Raw genomic sequence first — 21310 nt, forward strand, 5'->3', positions numbered from 1 at the left:
TGCGATGACACTTTGTGGAACAGTTTAAGATGATTTAATTACGCATTCTTCTTGGTGGACCGTACGAAAGGCGAGGGTAGCTCTGGGCTTGCACTCGGAAAAGCGTGAAAGGAGTTTGGAAACAACGAAACCGAAGGGCTACCTGGGGCTACTCTTTTCCGGATCCACGGGAAGCCGACCATTTCCCATGAAAAAAAAAAAACTAAACGATAGTCACGTAGGAAACAGGAGGTGCGCGGAAGTTGCTGGTAACAGGAAATCTGATCGATTAAATCTGTCCGTCGTTAATCGACCGAACGTTCGTTCACTGGTCAATGTTCGCTCTGCGGAATATCCTTCCTGAAACGGATCGGCGTACCGGCGCGAACTTCCTTCCGATCCGTGAGCAGGTTGTTGCCGACGGAAGGAGATCCGAGAAACGAGAGATCGGACGCGTCCAGCTGCGTGGGAGGGACGAGGAGAGGGATTCCGGCTGGATAGCAGCACGGAGAGGAAACTGAGGCACCCGAGAGAGAGAGAGAGAGAGAGCCCGCGGTTGTACGCCCGCCATATGTCACGAGGTCCTTACGTAGGTATCCTGGACGTATCTTATCTTCCGCTTATAGCCGCGAGGGTAATCCGAGCGGAAGACAAACGTGCACGAAATAAAATCCGGACCGGTTCCACGGGACTTCCTTACCCTCTCTTTTACCTCTGGACCTGCCGCGCGAGCAAACGTTCCATAGCCCTCGGAATTATGAGCTCCCGTCACACGTCACCTCGCGACGCGACGCGACACCCCGAGCAACTCTGAAATCGAGTGCGGAGCAAGCTGGAGCCAGTGCACCTCGAAACCTTCTCTATTCAGCTGTCTCGGGGAGAAGCATTTGGTTCGCAGCGAGTGGCTCGCCGGTCCCGAATCGCTCGTGTTCAAATTATCTGACGCGCGTTGCTGCATGCTTGCACGCAAGGTGTCCCGAACGGTCTCCATTATTAACCGAGGGTAGATGAGAAAGTCAGAGATCCCGATCGGGCCAGGGTACACGAAAGATCTGCTACGTGAAACTACCGGCTAGGAACCGGTTAGATTCGAGACAGTTCCTACGATCTCGGCCCTTAAATCTGTGCCGGTGATAGCGTCGCCAAGGAGCAGCTCGTAGAATACGAAATCACGGGTCAGAGTAGAGTAGAAGGGCCGCTACGGGTTGCGACACTTTTCTGCCCGCTCTCGAGTCCCCTGGCCAAAGATCAAAAACCGCGACGGCGTGTTTCCCTCGGCACCTAACGAGAACAGGATGTTATCGATGCATCTCATTACCATGAACAAGCGGCACGGCCGGGCCTGTCGTTCCCTCGGTCGAAATTTGTGCGGCCGACACCTGTTCGTGTCGTGGCCACTGGGTTCACGGGCCGAACTTTCGAATCCTCCGGTTCGAAACACGCGCGCGCGCGGCCTGGGAAGCACGGCTATGTAATTGGCGCCTGCAACAATTCGGGCACGGAGGTTCTCGACGCGTGACCAATCGGTTAGTGGCGTGCAAATCGCGTTACGATTACCTGTGCTTCTTCTGAGACTGTCGGACACCTTTATGGGATCGATACATCCTGGCGAAACTTTGCCACGGAATAAGTTGCACGTTGAGACAAAACTCACCTTGGACTATTCGGTTCACCATAAAAAAAAATCAGGTCTAGGTTAGGTGATACCATTCTTATTTTGAAAATTATGCAAGTATCGGTATTATTATTATTACGTCTTGATTGCACTATTTTACATACATACCGCAAACTGGGGGAAGATTGGCATGTTTTTGGAACATTTTGCTATATAATATAAAAATTAACATTTTTACATTTGCTTTAAGTATCCTATCATAACATTGCATCTTTTGTGAATGCACTACAAGTGTCAAAATGCATAAAAATTTTGTCCTTATCCTTCTTTAATACATGTTAAATACCTGCCGATGTTACCCCGTAACCGGGTCACATCATATATAAATAGCACTAAAAAATACGCGACGGAACATTTCCTAATAAATTGTGCGACTAGCATCCCGAACGCAGCGGCTTTTTGTAATTTTCGTAAAGAACGCGACTGGCTGATTTCAAGTCATTTGGATTCGTGGTTATTTATTGATGACTGGGTAATTTTTTCACCCCCTCGGGCTTAATTTTTTTTTTAAATATTATATTGTCATCCAACTACGCACCCCTGCAAACATTCATGACAATTGGATAGTTGGAAGTGGGTTAAATTTGAGTTTCCAAATTTCAACCATACATACATTAAACATCGAAACAAACATACAAACAGAGGATCGAAGCTGAATAAAATCGTTTAAAAACTACTCCTTATTCTCGAATAACTTCGTTTTATTCGCAATTCTTATTCGAAATTATACGAATAAAAATTTATTCGGATAATGCCCAACTCTGTCTTGTAGTCTTTCGATGCACTCCCTGCACCAGATCTGTACTCGTGTGTCTACTTACTTAGTTCATGTTGCTCCAGATAAATGCGGCAATTGGTTGACAGAGCAGCCTTCATATCCCGAGTGTCCTCGGCGGAGGGCTGTTCGGAGGGCTTTCAGCGTGGTCACACGTGCACAGTGCACGCGCGGCCCTGGCGTCCTCGGTCGCCAATGACCAGGAAGAAAATTAGAAATATCTGGCCAGCAGGAACCGAGGAACGTGCTCGCCGCTTGACCCGTGGCATTATCGTTGCCCGTGTGTGTACTCGGCTGGTCGCAGTGGCCCGCACGTTTCGCAGGGCGAGACACACCGGAGAAACAGCGGGACGAAGGGAAAGCCGCGTATCCGTGCTCGCACGTGCACCAGAAACGGCCACGATTCCTTTCATTATTTTTTCCCCCCCGCTGTCTGTTCTGCCCCCAACTCCGACGTTCGGCCTTCGACGATCGTCCCTGCGGTTCGGCACCGCGGTATGATTTAATTAAAACACGCCGCTGCTGGCGAAATTAGCAATTACCGGCGGCGCCGACTGCTGGATTCCCTCGAATCCGAATCGGCGCCTGGTTTTTCCACCTCGCGCTAAAATCCCACGTTTGTTTCGTGAAGAGGTGGCAGCAGCGCCTCCGTCCTCTACGCGCAGCGAAGACACAGGGATGTCGATCGCGTTGCCAGGCTCGAAGGGATTTTAGAAATATTCCTGTTGCCCGGCGTTGCTGCGAGGAACATTAACGCCGTTCGTAGGACCGAGGAGTGAATTCTGGTGTCGCGAGCAGAAGGCGTTCGTTTCGTCACCGTTTCAGACTTAATTCGCAATGAAATCGTCGCCTTTGGTCCGTGCGCCCCGCCTCCCTCGCAGGGAACAAACGGCCCGGCTGTATCTCCGGGAAAATTTATAATTACTCGTCAAATGCGAGCCGTGGCGGGCCAGGGCGCGGTATTATTTTAAACGCGAACAAAAGCCGCCACTCGGGACTTCCGAGCTGCTCCGATTAATGAGTAGGATGAGTAGGATTTCCCGGCCTGGAAATGACGGATCCATTGTTCGCGATGAGTTGGTGGGAGCGCTAGGCGTGCACGGCAGATACAACAAAACCGAAGGAACTTTCGCCGGCAACCCGTCCACCCCGGCCCACGGAGAAATTCGAAAAACCAACCAAGATTGGATCACTTTGGCACCGTGATTTTGGTGGACGACGGAGGAGTGGAGGAGAGGAGGATCGCTGACCCTCCCTCGCGATGGAATGATCGAGGTTATTCGGGATAATGACGCTCGTAAAAAATAATAGGGACCAAGGTGAATCCTCGAACGGGCCGGATAATATCTAGAGGATCTAATGACACCGAATTTATGGGCCAGGTGCGCCGCGATCCTGCCAGGGCAATTTCACCGCGAAGAGCGCGCATCCGAAGGGTTGCTTGAAAATATTGTTAACTTCTGATTGCCTCCATCTCGATCTCGCATTCCACGCGTGAACCGCGGAGAGGAATTAAGCGTGCCGCGGTCTCTTTATTCCTTTTTATTTTTCACAAAGTCCATCGTGACGCGACGCACAGGAACCTTTGATTCGTTTCCTCGACGACCGGTCGTGCGGAGATTGATCTCGGTCTCGCGAAGAGACACGAGGGTCAGACGTGCCAGTCCAGGTCGCGAGAGGGCAGAATATTAATGCCCCGCTGGCTAACGGCGTCGCGTACCTACCTAGCCACACGGGCCACCGCCGAAAGAAACGGGCCGCGCGTGTCGCTCGGAGACTCGAAAGCCGGTGTTTCCAGAAAATCGAGTCTTCTGGGACCGGTGGCCTGTGCCTGGGGCTTATCTGCGGGCGAGGAAACGCTGTGGACGCGCGATAACTTGTGCACGCCCGGTCAAACCAAACGGAGAGGCGTTCTTATCCGATCCGCTTTAGTCGCGCCACCGTGGAGTAAAAAATCCCCCCCTCGTACGGAGAGAGAATCGAGCAAGTTGTATTTATTAGGGGAAAAGGGGAGCCTCGGGTAATCCTTACATAAATAACAAAGTATTTGCGTAAGGTTCCCGGAAAGGTGAATGGGCTGGCATTTCGGATTATGGTCAGCTACGACCGCGACCACGACAATCGCGCCCCTTCGTGTTTTCCGTTTCCTCCGTCCGCGGACGTTCCTCCCCCTTTTTCGTTCCTCGGCCGGGCACCAGCGTTTTTCTTTCCACTTATAAGGCGTATGCGTCAGGCTGAGATACGTCCGCGCAAAAGCGTGCGAAGGAGGAGCCTTTTACGGGGTTTACCCTGGCATAAAGCGCTCGCATAAAAGACTTTCTTCCGTTTGCTCGCCACGCACGATTCTATGCCTCCCGCGAGCTTACATACGAGCCGCTGCTTTAATACTAGAACTACTGACAGTTGAGACGAACCTATTTCAACCAAAACCAGTCACAATGACTGGTCTTTAAAAAATAGGTAATAGTAGAATATTTTTATATTTATTGATTTATTAATTTCTTACAAAGGAACTCCATGTTATGTAGTACATTTATGGGGTATTATCAACCCATCGGGGGCCATGATCCCTAAATGAGGGTTGGCACATTTTATCACTTATACATCGATAAGAACAATAAGTATAATAATGAATATATACTTTGGTAACAAAAATATTAAAATAAATTCCCATTTCAAAGTTAAGTCCCTAGCAGCATTTCTGGTTGGCCCACAGTATTCCCAAGTTGGGAATTAGTTGGCCATCAAAGTGCCAACAATAAATGCTGCTAGGGGTTATTCTTCTAGTATAAAGTAAATTATTACTTAGGTATACAATAGGGTGAAATTAAGGTGGCTCTTATTTATTCTTGGTAAAATTCTTTTTTCAAAATTTTCTTCGGGGCACCCTTCAGAAGAGTTTTAAATAATTAAAAAAAAAATCCGTGTAAAGTTTGAGCTCGATCGGATAACGGGAAAGGGTGCCATTTCAAATTTTGAGGGAAAATTTTTTTTTTTAGTTTTTCGGATTTTATTCGAAAACCGTTTGTCGCACGAGAAAAAGTAATAGAACATAAAATATGCTCCTTACATGGATCTACAACTTTTGGTGGACATATTTTTTTATTTAATCAATAACTTGGAGGATATTATATAAAATCGACTTCGCGAGCTGTTAAATAATAATTTAAATGTTTAAGGGCCCAGGAGCACCCTTTCCCGTTATCCGATCGAGCTCAAACTTTACACGGATTTTTTTTTAATTATTTGAAACTACTCTGGAAGGAGCCCTGAGGAAAATTCAAAAGTCGAAAATAAGAGCCACAAATTCAGTTTCAGATGTATTTGACGATAAATATTATGACTCGCGCCAATGATCCCAGATCTGAAGAAATGGAAAACTCTCACCAGCTTCCACGTTTACCGAGGTTTCAAGAAGTTTGAGTGCTTCACCTTGGTCGCTACGGCGAAGACTGTCCTTTCAAGTGCTTCTAATGCACAGGACACATTTCATCCATCGTAAAAGTCTTGACAGAATCTCTTTTATTACCAGCGATTCTTTAGTCTTTCAGCACTGTAACTGACTCCTCGAGGTTTTATTAACCATTCTCGGATAGCTGATGGACCTTTACGCTATATGAACCATTGTATTCAGATCGAAGGACGTAGCATCGAATGTCGGTACTAAAACTGACTCGTTCAGTATTTAAACTAACGTCGCATGACCTCGAGTGCCCTCAAGCAACCTTCGCTAACTTCCCACGAAGAAAATTGCCTGGATATTCCCGCGGATGCTTCGCACTCGATGAAAACTCCACGTTTCTCTGCGTAGGACTCTTTAATTATCTAAGTTGGATCAGCGCGATTGGTAATCAGCCAACGGAACCAAGGTCCCGTCGAGGTACTTTTTGCTATTATGAAATTTCCCGCGGTGCCAAGAAAAGTGGGTCGTCGCGACGTCAGTAGAGGCACTCCATAAGAAGCGTGGATAGAGCGATTCGGCGCGGAGGAGAAGCACGCGTGTGTTTCAGTTTCCAGCTCGGGACACATCCGCGAGTTTGTCGCGGCAGCAGGTACACAGTCGGTTCTCTTTGGTCAGGTGCGCGTCTGTCCTGTCCTTTTGTTCGCTTGTCCGCTTTCTTCCTTCCCGCCCTCGCGCGTCCCTCCTCCCTTGATGGTGAATTCAGCGCTACCGAGGAGGCATGGACGAGCTCTGCGGAGGATCTGTGCAGGCATGCCGGGAATGACGGTGAAGAACGGGCGCGGGATGAGGCGGACGGGCGGAACGGCAATTCGACCCGCGGCTGAACAACCGCGTCGATGATAATTATGCGCGGCTAGACCAAGCTGCCGGCTCATAAGCGGCCGCTTGCAGCGCCGAAATTGGTCCGGATTATTGGCATATCCGGACATTTCCGGAGAACGACGAGATACGAGGGTATACTGGGCCGAATGTGTCCGCGTCGCGTCGTGCTCCGCCGATGATAATTGGCTTGGGTATCGCGCGCTCCGTAAACGTCCAGCTTTGCACAGCTCGTTATCTATAGCCGGCGCGCCATCGAAAGAACGAGCCGAAACGCGCTCCAATTTCACCGAGAAGCCGCGAAATTGGGACATTCCATGAGAACTCGGACAGATTTCGGAGTAAGTTTTCGTAGATTGCTGAAATTTGAATATGGTGTAGTCGTTAGAGATATTTAAACGCACATCAACGGATTTTTCAAAATTTTGAAAAATGACGATTTTACAGCTGTTTGAAGAGTTTTCCTCCTTCGGTTTTTTTCAAATACTTACCATTTTCGAGAATCCTGTATAAGAATATGAGGTCCAGCCGGTGCTGGGCGACGCAGCGTCAAATTTTGGCAATTTTTACAGGGCCAATTTTAAAATCTCCATATTTTTGAAAATTTGTCCATCAAGGGAAAGGATAGAACTATATTCTCTTTTTTTAGATTTTAAAGTAATTGCACAAAAATTGTTCAATTTTTTTTTAAACTGAAATAATTTTTTCTTAAAACTTCAATGTCTTCTCTATAAGCACCTTAAAGCTCATCTCCATCCTTTTACTACTTCCATAGCTATAATGTATTGAAATAAAGTTAGCACTCAACATCAAACGGCTGTAAAATCGTCATTTTTCAAAATTTCGAAAAATCCTTTCAGGTACGTTTAAATGCCACTAAAGACTACAACACATTAAAAATTCAGCAATCTACGAAAACTTACACCGAAATCTGTCCGAGTTCGCATGGAATGTCCCAATTACGAGCTGCCCGCGAGTGCCGATCCTCCGGCTCTCCCTTTCGCCCTCCCTCTGCAGAGAGATTGATAGACCTATAAACGGCAACGGCGCGGTGGATTAAAAGCTCGTTTGGCGAGCTGACGCGAAGACTGCGGGGCTAACGTAGTTGCTCGGCTGGCTGAGAGTCGTTCGTGACTTCGGGGGATATCCACGTGCGGGGCGGAGAACTCTGCAGGAAGGTGACGATACCGGCGTGGCGCGGTGCGGCGGCTCTGGTAGAAAGGTACCAGATCTCAAGCTGAGAGCATAATGAGCGGGCGGCGAGTAATGAAGACCGCTCAATCTCCTCACGAAGCCACACGAAGCCTTACGCAGCCTCCCCAAAGGGCATACTCTCCTTCCCTTAACTCCGATCCTGCCCGCTAATCCGTTTAATCTCGAGATAATTAATGACCGTAACGCTTTAATAATTCCTGGCCTCCCGTGGGCCAAGATGTGCGAGCAACTTTCCGTTCACGTCCGTGGAGATCGTCCGGCTTCTGTCGGTGGACGTGAAGACAGCCAGCCGGGAAAACAACCGTGGACAAACTGTCACCCTCGAACCTTTTCTGTCCAGGTGTTTTATACTCTCTCTGCCGCTCGAAAGGGGCTTTAATGGAGGCCCCTGCCGTCCCCAGGAAGCCGTTCGCCGCCGGTACACTCGTATAGTTTACAGAGGATTTTCCAAAGAGACGGCTTTATCCCGCGCATAGGCACATTTACATCGACATCGGGCCATCGTATTGGGACATGTTTGTAGACGAACCCTCCGTAAATGCACTCCGCCGTGTTTGCGCACACTCTGTAGCGGTCTTTCACGATGAATTTCTGTGTATGCAAATAGGACAGCCCGTGCAAGGTACCCGAGCCGAGCCTGTGGAAGGTACAGGTACTTACTCGAAGCCTCCCGGGAGAAGCGTTATATCCTATCCCTTCGTGGACGCCGAGTCGTTTATTACCGAAATCGTAACTCTCTCTCGTATGCGCCCGTGTGCATCGGGCACCGATAGCGACCGCTTTCGACGGATAACGCGGATTTGTCTCTTCGTTTCCAAGCTCCCGGCTGACTGTTCTCTCAGCGGCGGTTATCAAAATGCAAATCAAGAAAGCCAGCGGCGGCGTGGGAAAAGCCCCCGCGAACCTATCGAGTCTTCCCGTAAGCAACGCGGCTTTCCCGAGGGCGGGCCAATAAACCGATAAAACCCGAATGGAACGCGTCGGCTGTTAGAAATGGCTTGATCAACCCCTCGATTATGAGTTTCCATACATATTTGACCGGCCATCTCGAAACACCAAATGCCGGCGTAAATGAAGACATTGGGATCCCTAATGCAGAAGGGGACGGAGTTTGGCTGAGGCGGACGTATAGCTAAAGCGAGCTGTCGGAGCGGGCCCAGCGAGCTGGCATACCTGACCACCAATTATCCCCGCGTCTCAACCAACTGCTCGCCCCGGCCTGCAGCTTGTTTTTCGGCCGTTTTAACGGACCCACCACGGCAAAACACTGGCGCAGATAATTCAGATATCATCCCTTCGATTCCCCGGCGATCCCTGTGAACGAGGATCGACCCGTCGACGTTCGAACGAGGGAGTGCCTCAGGGGCTCGCGTGCCAACTGACGTCTTCCAAAGCGGCCCAGATTATAAACTGCCGATTGCGGGCCAACCCCGACAGAAGAAGACGGACGGGGATAGCCGGAGCGTGGTCGCGAGAGGGACGGGGAGAGCCGTGTGAGCCAAAGAGCCGAGAGATAGAGTGGTTTTCGAGGCGAAACAGAGAATTTCGAGGTGAACAGCGGGACAGAGGGATGGCTCGTGAGAGGGTAAGAGAGATAACCGAAGAAGCCGAGGCGAGTGAGCTCTTTTTCCTCCAGGGAGCTTCGAGCCTCTCCAACACCGGAGCCACGCCGAGGGATTAAAGCGTTAAGAGAGCCGATTCCACTCGGGATGAGGCGCGAAGCCTCACACGCGCATATCGATTTTCAGGGATCTAGAGACGCGGTAGCCAAATAAGGTAAATCAACAAAATTTGTCAAAGGACATAGCATTAAGAATTATTAAGAAAATAGATTATATAGTGGACTGCTTGCAACGTAGAGCAAGTCACGTTAGTGAAGAAAGTACGCTGAAAACACATCTCCCTTGATGCTTTTCAATCTTTTGCGAAAGACATTCGTAATACTTTAATAAAATCGACAGTAGTTGCCACACTATCCATTAATTTTATTAATTTCCCATTAACAATATTTCAATTCACCAAGAAACATACTAAATTAATTTTATTCCAACATCAATAAATTGTGCGTTAAAAATGTTGGATCTCGTCGTTCATTTTCGCTGAATTACCACTAGCATTTAAATTTCTTGCAACAAGACATTCTGCCATACGCGCTCACTGATTAAATATGTATAAATTCCATTAATCTTTTTCTCTCTTTTCTGTGCGTGCGTTCGTGAATGTATGTATGTGTGCATATGCTACGTATGATATTAGAATTAAATATATATAGAATAAATCTGACTGCGTTTATAGTATGTATATGTATATTACGTATTTTAGATTGTAAGGGAGTTATCGTAAATTATTAATACTGAGACAATTATCATTTTTTCGGTTTCGCAGCGCCAAGTATTTTGAATAAAATATTTATTCGTATTAAAATATTTGTATAAAAATGTATCTGCTTAATATTATTTAATACATTTTTTTTCTTTGTATAAATAGCCATTGTGATAATTGGCGCCATTTTTATATATCATTAGTTTTGTAAAGATATTAATTTTCGACAATGTTTTTAAATGGGATTCTTTTTGATGGGATTAAAATGTTCGCGTTATGCGTAATGGAATGTATAATTAATATGTACTTGCAGCTCATTTTGATTTCACATCTTTTTTTATATTCTAATTATTATTACCTTCTACTTTTTTGTGATACTCTTTTTCGTCCTCGACTTTTTCATGTACTTGACGTAATTTTTTTACTTTTTTTGAAGTTTTTTACGGTTTCTTCTGCGCCACGCTTCATTCGTGCTCGATCTATAGTACATACGGGGGCTTCTTCATAGCCGATTAAGCAACGCGACGCGGAGTTTCGTTGAAGTTCCCGAGGCTGAAGGATCCTCCAAGCATTTCGCACCGCGTAAACGCCGATCATCGCTTATTGGCTACCCGTTTGAAGGGGAATTCAGTGGCTGTTAACTTTCTACATAACGCAGAGACCCAACGAGAGTACGGTTCGCGAGTGCGGTACGCGTGTAAGAACGATGGTCCAATTAAGAATGTGCTGCCGGTTACTTTCGGTTAATCCGCGAGCAGAGAAACTCTTAACTTCCAGAGAACTTTCCAGTTTCATCGGCCGCCAGAAACTCTTCCGTTTCTCCTTCGTGGAAACCTCGAATTACCCCCGGACCTTCTCTGTGTACCAGCCGAGAATATTTTCGCCCTGTTTACCGCCTTTAATTAAATGTACCATTAATCGTTCTGCCTTTAACTCTGGATCTTGAGAACGAACCGGCTGGATCTACCCAGAGTGCAGCAGCTTTTCCTTAGCGCGTCGAGGTAGATTCTCCAGGGCCCCGTGACGAAAGCTCCCACGACTTCTTGCACGGTCGACCGCCGATTAGGCCCCCGAGCTCGTCGAGTGTGCCGAAATTCTCCCGCGGAGAGGGACCTTCCCGGAAACTGAAAGTGTTGCGTGCCCAAACAGCAGCAGCAGCCTTCCAAGGGGCGACTGGCAAGCGTGGCGAACTCGCGGGCCCCAGGGGCGCGCGATTCCGACCCGTCTCGAAAGTCACAGGCATTGTTCTCCGCGCCGAGGCGCCCCGCCGCGGTACTCATCGCGTCCTGAAAGCTCTCCAAGACGTCCTCCGCTCGCTGGCTGATGGATTTATGAATTTACGGTCACCCCGGTCCACGGGGGGCTAATTGGTGGCAGCGTGAAGCGGTCCGGCTCGGCCCAGAGAGCCGGAGGAAAGTGGATCCGTGGTGCACGCGCGAACCTTCTCCGCCATGAAAAACAGCCGGTCGCGATAATTGGCGTAATTTCCTTGGGCATCGTTAAGGCCAGCCTCGAACGGCGCGCCCTTTGTCCGACGCCGTGATTCCACGTCGACGTAGGTATACCGAGACCTTCCGACTGGATCACCGTAACCCCGTAACGACTCGTGATTATGATTCATTAAGTGTTTCATTCTGCCCGCAGTCCTCCTGCCGGTCTAGATCGGCCCGAGGCGGATTTATAATTGCCCGCCTGGCCTTTCAGACCCTGGACACTTCCCTGGACGGTGCGCTACATAAGCGTCCAGGTTCAATCCATCCCGACGCAGAATTACGTCCATCCTAACCGTGAATTATCCACGGTTTTAGCGAACGAAACCTTTCGTCGGATCGTTTTCGGCTGTAATTTATGCGGCTGGGATTAATACGAGGCTGGAAAACCGTTAACTGGGGATCGATAAAGAGTTATGTACACCTCGCGGAGGGACCGAGGGACTTTAGTCGATCCTAAGCGTAGAAATAAAAGGGGAAAGGGCGGGAACATGGTCGGTCGTTTGTGACTGGACCCTGGAAACCGGTCTCCACTGAGATTCCTCCCGAAAAAGACGCGCGGCCCTTTTCTAGGTTGCAACGCCTAGAATTTACGTGTCCAGATAAGCTAATGAGACGGCTAACGGCTAGAGCTAAATACACCAGAAGTCTCCATTTCACGAAACACCGACTGTCACGGATATTGGATGGCGGCGATAGCGACGCTCGTCGAAATCCGACGTTATCGTCCATTCCTCCCGGTTTTTGCTCCCCCACCTGCCTCCAGGTGGCTTTTAAATTCGAGCATTCTGTCGCAGGAGAATAGAAACAGCTTCCGACAATGCTGTCGCGATATTTAGGGTCGCTGGAAGGTACACAAACGTCCTGAAATTCCAGATCGCAAAGATCGGTTTGTATCTTACGATCCTCCTGTTTCTTTCCCTTCTTATCATGCGCGGTATCAAAGCCCAGTAGTGCCGACTAATCCACCAAGTCGCATCGCCTTCTCGCTGATGTATGCTCGCCTCCTGCGCCGCTCGCAACGGAGACGTTTGAAATTCATCGCAACAGCCACTTCATATACCGTGCCAGAATGAATTATATCGCGCGGTATCTCGAGCCTGCATCTTCGTTTTTCCCGCCTGTAATCCCGACCGCGTGCACGTGCCCGGGAGCTCGAGGTTCAAATTCGCGGCGACGTTTCGGTTATGCAGCAGCAGCGGCATGTTCCATGCGGCTTTTCCCTGATTTCGAGCGTTCCGCAAACACACCAGCCGTCGCTTTGCGCGCCGATGATTAACAGCGACGCCCGATTCGCCCGTCCAGCGAGATATTTCAATGTTAGCGGGGGGGATTTAGCATCGCTCAACCTTCAAGATTCATTTGGAGGCTAACGCGAATTTAAAGCAATCACTCGACTGTCTAAGTCCTTTGAGCGGTGCGAAGAGTTGAGCCAAGGATCAGACGGCGCGCCGCGCGCCTCGCGTACCAGCTGGTGGACGCGGTGGCAAACATGAATCACGATATTACAGACGCACCGTCCTATGTACATTTCGTCCAGCTGCCGTAATAGATACGGTAATAGACGGGAAATGACAAATTTTCATTACAGGAGAGTGGGTTTCATTGTCCCGAATTCGTCCGGCAAAATGACCATCCTCCGAGGTACGCGCACCGACAGATGTCCGTGGGCAAACTGTGCCGTCAAAATCCACTGAACGTATTGGATTACCGTTCGTTCTAACGGCAGTAATGGATGGATGATAACAAATATTCATTACTGGAGGATACAGGTCAGAGCCACGGAAGTTGTACTCGAAATTCCCACCCAGGGAAGCCCAGCGTTCTCGAGGAGCAAGGCCTTCGACGGCTACGCACTGGCTGCGAATCCAGATGATTTTTTCCACGCCGGTTTATCGGTTTCCATCCAGGACTGTGTCTCTTCCTCTCGGCTACCTTCGCGACGCCCTCCGCGGATTGACGACCCCTGCCAGGCATAGGTATACGCAATTTATTCCCAGACGATAAATCATCGTCCACCTACGTTCGTAATTTCTTTTTGGATCATAAATCAGTTGGGCCTCGGCACCGAGCGCAGACAGACGCGTCGGAGCGGTGCATGCATGCATGCCTCCGTCGAGCCGATCGCCAGGGAAGACCTGGGAGGTCAGTAGATGCCGGTGCATCGGTTCCATCATGGCGATTTTTTGCCGTATCCCTCGAATACATACTTAGGACGGATAAAAATCGCGGCCGTTGCGCGTGGTGGCCCGTTTATTAACCCGTCAACGTGGCAAGATTTGTAGGGACCATCGCGCCGCGATCTTGCAACTGATCTCGCGTAGCTTCTAGATAAACCGAGCTGCCTTCGATCAGGTACGTGGAAGGTTCGTACGATTTCAATGGTATTGCAAATGAGTCTCGTTGATGGATATCGGAGGATATAGTCGTGCGTGATATATGAAGCAGCGACGGTAGATGGACGAGCGAAGGGTTACCTGGTAACTAGAAATCACAATCGCAACGTTCGTACGTGGAGAAGTGTGACGAAACGTGTTGTAAGAAGTCGGTACTCCTAGCAACGCACGATCCTCGTCGCTACCCGTTGTAAAAGGGTTAAAGCGGCCGCTCCGAAAATTACCGCCACGAATTAAACTGAAAGTGTCCCGCTCATAGGTCCATTAATATCAATTTTATCGTGGCGATCGGAGAGGGCGCGTGCGCGGGTCAAAACGCTATGACTCACGCTGTTTATAGTCAGAAATCCTTTAATGCCCTGTCCCCTTGGCGTTCCCGCCCTCCATCGTGGTCAGAGCTTGAAACGGTTCCGAAATTAACTGTTTAAAACTGTTATATAAAGGTTCCGATTAAAACGGTTCTGGAGAACTTTTATTCCAAATAACTTATGAAGAAACGAAATTTTCAACTATTATCTGTTTCGGTAACGGTTCCTATTTCCCTCTTCATTTCAGTTCCATAACCGTTATTTTTTCGGTTCTATATCGGTTCCGAAACGGTTCCAGAATCAATTCTTATATCGACTTTTCCCTAATTGATATCATTCACTATGGTAGCTGTAGATTGCTGTAGATGTTCATATTTTTTACAAAATCCTTATAGAAACAGGAGAAACTTTTAACTTCCTATTCTGAATGGTATAGTGTTTGTATATGTAAAAAATATGTAGCTGATTTATTTATATCAACGCTTTATTATATATGATACATGTTTCTTCTTTTTCTATAAGGATTTTGTAAAGAATATGCACATATGCAGTAATCTGCAGCTACAATAATTAATGATATCAATTAGGAAAAAGTCGATACAAGAATTGATTCTAGAACCGTTTCGGAACCGATATAGAACCGAAAAAATAACGGTTATGGAACCGATATGAGGAAGGAAATAGGAACCGTAACCGAAACAGATAAAAGTTGGAAATTTCGGTTCTTCGTAACAGTTATTCGGAATAAAGGTTCTTCACAACCGTTTGGAGAACCGAAATCGATATTATCACAGTTTTCAAGCCCTGATCGTGGTTGACTTTCGTGGTCACCGTGCCGGCTGACACGAGGGCGCCTTTGAGGATCGAAGACTGTCCAGGAAAACCGTTCGAGCGTCGACACGGGTCTCGGACGACAACTCGGCTCTTTGTACCCGCGCTGTTTAATCTTATCGATGTCCCCGTTATCGTCTTTACACGATCTCTCGTACGATCCTCGCTCCGTCCCCGGGCCGCTCGCGGTCCAACTCCACGGACAAGAGTCGTGACTTTCGACGACGCGTCTCTCATGTTTATTTAAAAGCACGCGGGCCACGGCGACCACGGCTCGTTCTGGAGGTAATCGAGGACACTGGACACCTTGGTCCAGGAGATACGTACGCTCGCTGGAGGACCTTGTCCCCCGATAACGCGTCGATAACCTGCGCGATCAATTTTGGGACCGACTGGAGGAGCAAGCGGAGAAACTCGGAAAGAACGCGGAACGGCTCTGAAGAAGTGAAGGATATCTCCTTCGAGACCTGTATAGTAAGGAGGTCGGAGAGTCATTAGAGGTTTATCAGCGTTTTTCGGAGGGATTTTTAAGAGCAACGAACTTTACGTTTCGGCGCGGTTATCGCGTGTTTTTGTCGGGAGTGCCTCTCCAGAGATACGACAAGTTGCTCGGTCTATTTGCTCTCACGGATGGATACACTGGCTATCTCGCGTGTTTTCGAGGAAGGTTAAACAAACTTCTGACGCCCGAAAACCGACGAAGATTATCCGTGTTTGTCGAACGATGCATCATCCCTCGCAAACAGACTGCGCAATCTTCCACCACGATGGAATCAACCGCTGCGGCCAGGGCTCTCGCCCGCCCCCGCGCTCTCCGAAGCTATGTTTGCTCGCGTTTTAAACTCTTAACCGTCCCGTTGATTTCGATCCTGCTTTCCAGCCGCCCTTCGATACGGGCCCGTTTCCGTCCAGACGAGCTTCGATCGATGCTTCGAACATTCGCGTCTCACTTGTGGATTCTCGATGACGCGGTAATTAAACATCCAAGGACTGGAAGGTTATTCAACGTCTGAGTGGCTCGTTCAGCGATGCAGACGAATTGTGTCGCGAGTGGTTCTCCGAGACAACCATGGCAGGTCGTCTGGCAAATCCTCGAGCAACTCAGCCACCCTTTCTCCGCTTTCGTCCACTCTCTCACGGAATGCATTAACGCCTTTCCGGGGACGCGTGGAGCCGTGTCGACGAGGATCCACTCGGCGACACGATGCACAACCTCCAGGAGGATGTTTAGCAAACACTCGGAAAATTCGCTGCATCACCTTTCGGCTGGGCGTTCGGCAAACAAGCCTCGCTTGGAGCGCTTCCAGAAAAGCTGTCGCCGCTCGGGGTAGGCGCCAGCGTCCGCCCGTCCACCCTCAGCGGCGAATAATCTCAGGGATCGTAGATTCTCGCGGCCCGATCGGCACTCATCCCCGTCCGCAAGGGGGGGGGTGCAGGTTTTTGCGCGCGAGCTCGCTTCGTTCAATCTCGCCGTGCCGCGTCTGCGGTCGGCGGGGGTAGCTGCGGGGCGCGCAAACCCCGAGGGGGCTAGATCCGCCATTTACACTACTACCAGGCCGATGAAGAGCGTCCATCGCGGCCCGGCACAATATCGCGAGTACTACAATAACCACAATGGACCGTTTCGGCATGAACCTGTTCCGCAGAGGCGGCCTCGTTTGAAGTCCCCGGCGCTGTGCGACGCGAGGCGACGCCAGACGCCGCAGACCGCTTCCCTTCGCGAGCCACCGGCCCGGCGAAAGGATTTCCAAATACCCGTTCGCGGTATTTGCGGATATCCGCCGGTAGTCCCTGCTGCCTCTGGAAATACCGATGCCTGGAAGAGCAGCGCGCCGCCGAAGAACGAAGAGGGACATGTGAACGCGGGGGTGCGAGGCTGGAACGAAAGAGAAAGGGAGAGATTGGGCGAGTGAAAGGGAGGGATCGCGCGGAAGGGTGGAGGGAACAAACGACGGGACCTTCTCTCACGGGGCGCCTGGAATCCGATCCTCAAAGCCCATCGGGTAAATACACCTACGCCGACACGGAGGTGGGGGAAGAAGCGTTTAATTAATTCTATCCAGTGCGCCGCTACGGCTGTAGAACATAGTCGGCAATTCCGGCTGCATTTTCACGATGCGCTCGCCTTGTTGCATTTATGCGTGTGGGAGTGCGTGGCCAAGTGTGTGGCCGGTGGCTCAAAGCGTATCGCCGCTGGGATAGCGCTCGGTACTCTTCAATCTGCTAAGCCGATCCTATCGAAATGATTGGACGCTAGGCACGGATGGCAGGCGTCGTAGGAACCCAGTGGTCGTTGAGTCAGGGGGCGAGATCTTATACTCGATCAGTCGTACACCTTCGTATCCACTCTCCGTTTACGAACATCTACGGTTATACCCCTGTCTAAGCTGCAGGAGGCATCCACTTGTTCGCGATCGGAAGAACGTGGTTGGCGTGGCTGGCTAAGCTCGCGACCTATATCCCACGCGCGAGTTCCGTTGCTCTTTCACGCTATGCAACGCCGGCGACCTCGCCGCCACGATAAGGAGACGGATGTTCCGTTAACGCTGCTTCGTTCTAATGCAGTTTCCTGTGCACGCGCAACGAAACTAGTTAATAGCCAAGTACGGGAGAGGTGCTATAAAATGGACACTTTTGTTTAGCCTCCATTTCTGACGATATCGTTATAGGTATTTAAAAAACAAGTACATCAGTAGAAAGCGTGTTTATTTCCCTTCAATAAAAGTATATTACAAACTCAGCAATTGTAGTAGAGAATAACAAAATCTTCGATTTTCAAGTAAATGGGAAACGTCCCTTTTACGACTAGGTGGTTTTAAATGGGAGAGTATAAGTCATGAAAGGGACGCGTTAATAAAAATAAACTTATTAAGTATTACAATTATAATTGTAAATCTTAATGATACAAAACAATGGAATCTATGAAAAAAATTAACTCTTTGAACTATAAATCGTCAATATTGCGTTTAGAATTTTGTTACGTTTTGTTTTGAGTTTCCTCTACTCTATTTATTGTGAAAAAAGAAATATTTCTAATTTCGTTTCAGTGTATCACTTTATAATCACAAGTATGTATTTTTAAATACATTGTAAATGCTTTAACAAGCTACGGAAAAGATCTCCTCACGGATCTGTTAACCCTTTTCTTTTTTGCTTGCTTGCTTGTCCGGCATTGGAACAGAAAATATCTGGTCACAGCATCAATCCCGTTGCGTCATCGTCCTGGCAAGCGTGTCTCGGCTGTAGACGCATCGCTCCGACGATCTTCAGACCCGACGTGGATAATGTAATGAATAGTGCCCCATGGAAAACGTCCGCGGTGCAGTTAAGCAACTGCGGCGCGAATAACGGCGACTTTGTCTCGTCGCAACCCCCGCGGGAACAGGCTCGACTCGCGAAGTCCTGTCATTCAACCCCGCGGACGCATTGTGCCAGCCCGTCGACACGAAACACCCCTGTATGCCGCGGTCGGGACGGTGGAGGGCACCACGGTGCAGGCACGTCGCAAAGGGCAACGTAGCCTCTGAACCTGGACTCTACGCGCACACCTTCCACACCCCGGGTGTTTCTTTTTTCCCCGTCGAGTCACCGTGTTCACGCTCTAAAAGGACGACACCGCTCTCTGTCCTCCGCCCTCCGGCTCGTATACTCAACCCCTACGGAACCCTCTCCGTTGCACCCTCGTGAAAGGAGTCTGCCACGCACCACAAAGAAACAAGTCGGCCGAGCGGTGGGGGATGCTAGCGCAGCGACCAAAGTGGGGGATGATCGGCGGAGAGGGAAGCTGGAACGTGCTATAGAACATAGAGCGCGAGGTAGTGGGGGTAGGCACGAAACGGAGCCTCCGAACGGTCGGGACAAAACGGCGAGCAACAGTGTGCCGCGCGCCGCCGACAGCGAGCGTTGTCACTTGAGTCTACGTCGTTGCCGCACCGCGTGCTCCAAGTTGCTCAGAGATCGAGGGTGCCTGACCCGCGGGGCAGAAGCGTTTCGCGATCGGTCGCGCGTATTTCGCTGGAGAGTCGTCGAAAACGAGGATCGACAGTGCGAGACCACGGGATACGAGTGCGAAGTTTTGTTGCTGTGCGAAACGGTGAAATCTTTCGGAGTGCATAGCCGAAGTGAGAGCGAAGTACGAATGATCGAGAGTGCATCGAGAAGTGCATCGTTGCGTCGTGCTTGACCACGTTGGATTATCGTGCTCGTTGCCGGCGTATGGCTCGCGATCGCTCCGTCTCGTCGACTCATCTGCCGCGGAGATCCGTGGCTGCGTTTCTCGTCGAAAGGACGAGGAATAGGTCGACCAGTGATCCCCGGGAAAGTGATCGCGTCGCCGAGAACGCACGCATCGTGGCAGAGTGATATTCGTGAGATAGTAGAAACGGAGTGATCCCAGGTACAAGGATACACGCATCCTCCGAAAAGGCAGCCAGAAATCCTTGTGTTTGCTGTGATACGAGTGGTGTGCCAGCGCTCCCAGCCACGAGGAAGGTGTCCGTGTTCTCGAAGGAAATGCGCTGCTAGCAGACCGGCAAGGTGTCGCCCGAATTCTTGAGGTAGGCACCCTTCCTGCCCACTCGTCGCGACAGCTTGTAAGCGAAAATTGCGAGTGGAAACTAGCCTCGGTGACCGGGTAATAGGGCTTGGAAATGGGACGTGTCGCTGGAAAGCTCGCTTCGCTGGCAAACTTACCTTTTCGACCGGTGTAAATCGCGTCCACGTTCGGTCGTCACGTGGAGGCCTCGCGACACAACCCCCGAGTCCCGACATCGTGGCGTTTCCGCGAGCTTTTTTCCCCCCTGGAAAGCGGATTATACAGGATACGATTCGGAATACCGGCTATTCCGACAGACACCGAGTCCAGCGTGAAAGTGGCAAGTGACCCGAGCGATTCACCAGGCATCGATTTCGGATTTGCCAGAGTGGCCGCCGTCGGATCGGTTCGCCCCGAAAATCTGTTGCCCGTACGCGAAACGGCTTGGGCTCCCGAGCCTTGAACACCAGCAATTGTTCACCGAGCGAGGGTAACTCGTTCGGAATAATCCTGCTCGTTCGAAGTCGAAGCCACGCCGCGAGAAGTGAAATTAAACCGTTCGTGACTCGGTTTCCACGAGCAATTTCTGGACAGGCCACGCCTGCTTCCCTTTAATCCTCGCGTTATGAAATCTTGCCGTTGCTCGTTCGCGAGCAGATTCCACGGAGCGTCGTCGGTTATCGCCCTCGAGGATCCACGGTGCAGTCATTTTTCCGCGGTTTGCGTAACGCGGTAGGTCCGTCGCCACTGGATTCAATTCGCCAGCGCTGGGGAGGGATTCCGCGTGCGTCGGGGGTTGGCGTAGAAAGGCTGAGCTTAACGCAGCGGGCAAACAAATAAAGCATCCCCGACGGGAATTGAAAAGAGCCGACGCCGCGGCGGTGATCGATACCCGCGAACCGTCGCCCGAGATTAAGGGGACCTTCCGGTCTAACAGTCGATTTTTTTAATTTCATTTTTCGAGTGTTCAACCTTTAAGGAGTACGTGTTTAAAAGGATTTGTTGAAATTCGTAAAATTCCTGAAATTATAGGCAACAACTGGCCACTCGGCGCTCATGTAAAACTTTAAACGCGTTTTTCTCGAAACAGTGGCACCTGTATTTCCAACAGTTATTATTCAATTCGACTGAAACTTTTTTTATTCTGCTCAATATACTTTTGGCTAGGGGATACCAGAAAAACGAACAAAAAATTGAAAATTTATAATTTGCGAAGGCGTCGAAAGGATGAAAAATATTGGGGAAAAATTATTTCAAACTTCAAGTGTCGTTATTTTCTAAAATAATGTAATTTTTGTATCTTTTGTCTTGTTTCCCCCCTAGCGAGAAATATATTCTTCAAAACAAAAAAAGTTTCAGTCGAATCGGATAATAACTTCTGGAGATACAGGTCCTACCAATTTGGATCAATTTTTTGACGCCTTGGCTTTAACGACTCCCCAGTGCCGTATACAATGATTAATTATAACACAAAAAATATATTTCTATAATCTAAGACATCCT

General features: G+C 49.4%; 1 protein-coding gene across 4 annotated transcripts in view; it reads left to right on the plus strand.

The window, feature by feature from the left end:
* The window catches only part of Pxb (putative Hedgehog signaling attenuator pxb), a 285795-nt gene that overhangs the window by 174539 nt on the left and 89946 nt on the right, over positions 1 to 21310 (plus strand). Inside the window, exon 1 of one of the 4 annotated variants that reach the window (XM_076810052.1) lies at positions 19161 to 19829. The exons of the other annotated variants lie outside the window; for them this stretch is intronic. The gene's annotated coding sequence lies outside the window, so the exon portion shown is untranslated. Of the gene's footprint in view, positions 1 to 19160; positions 19830 to 21310 lie in introns of those variants that run through there. 4 annotated transcript variants of the gene reach the window in all.

This window comes from Andrena cerasifolii, chromosome 4 (assembly GCF_050908995.1).
Source record: "Andrena cerasifolii isolate SP2316 chromosome 4, iyAndCera1_principal, whole genome shotgun sequence".
Classification (NCBI taxonomy): Eukaryota; Metazoa; Arthropoda; class Insecta; order Hymenoptera; family Andrenidae; genus Andrena; species Andrena cerasifolii.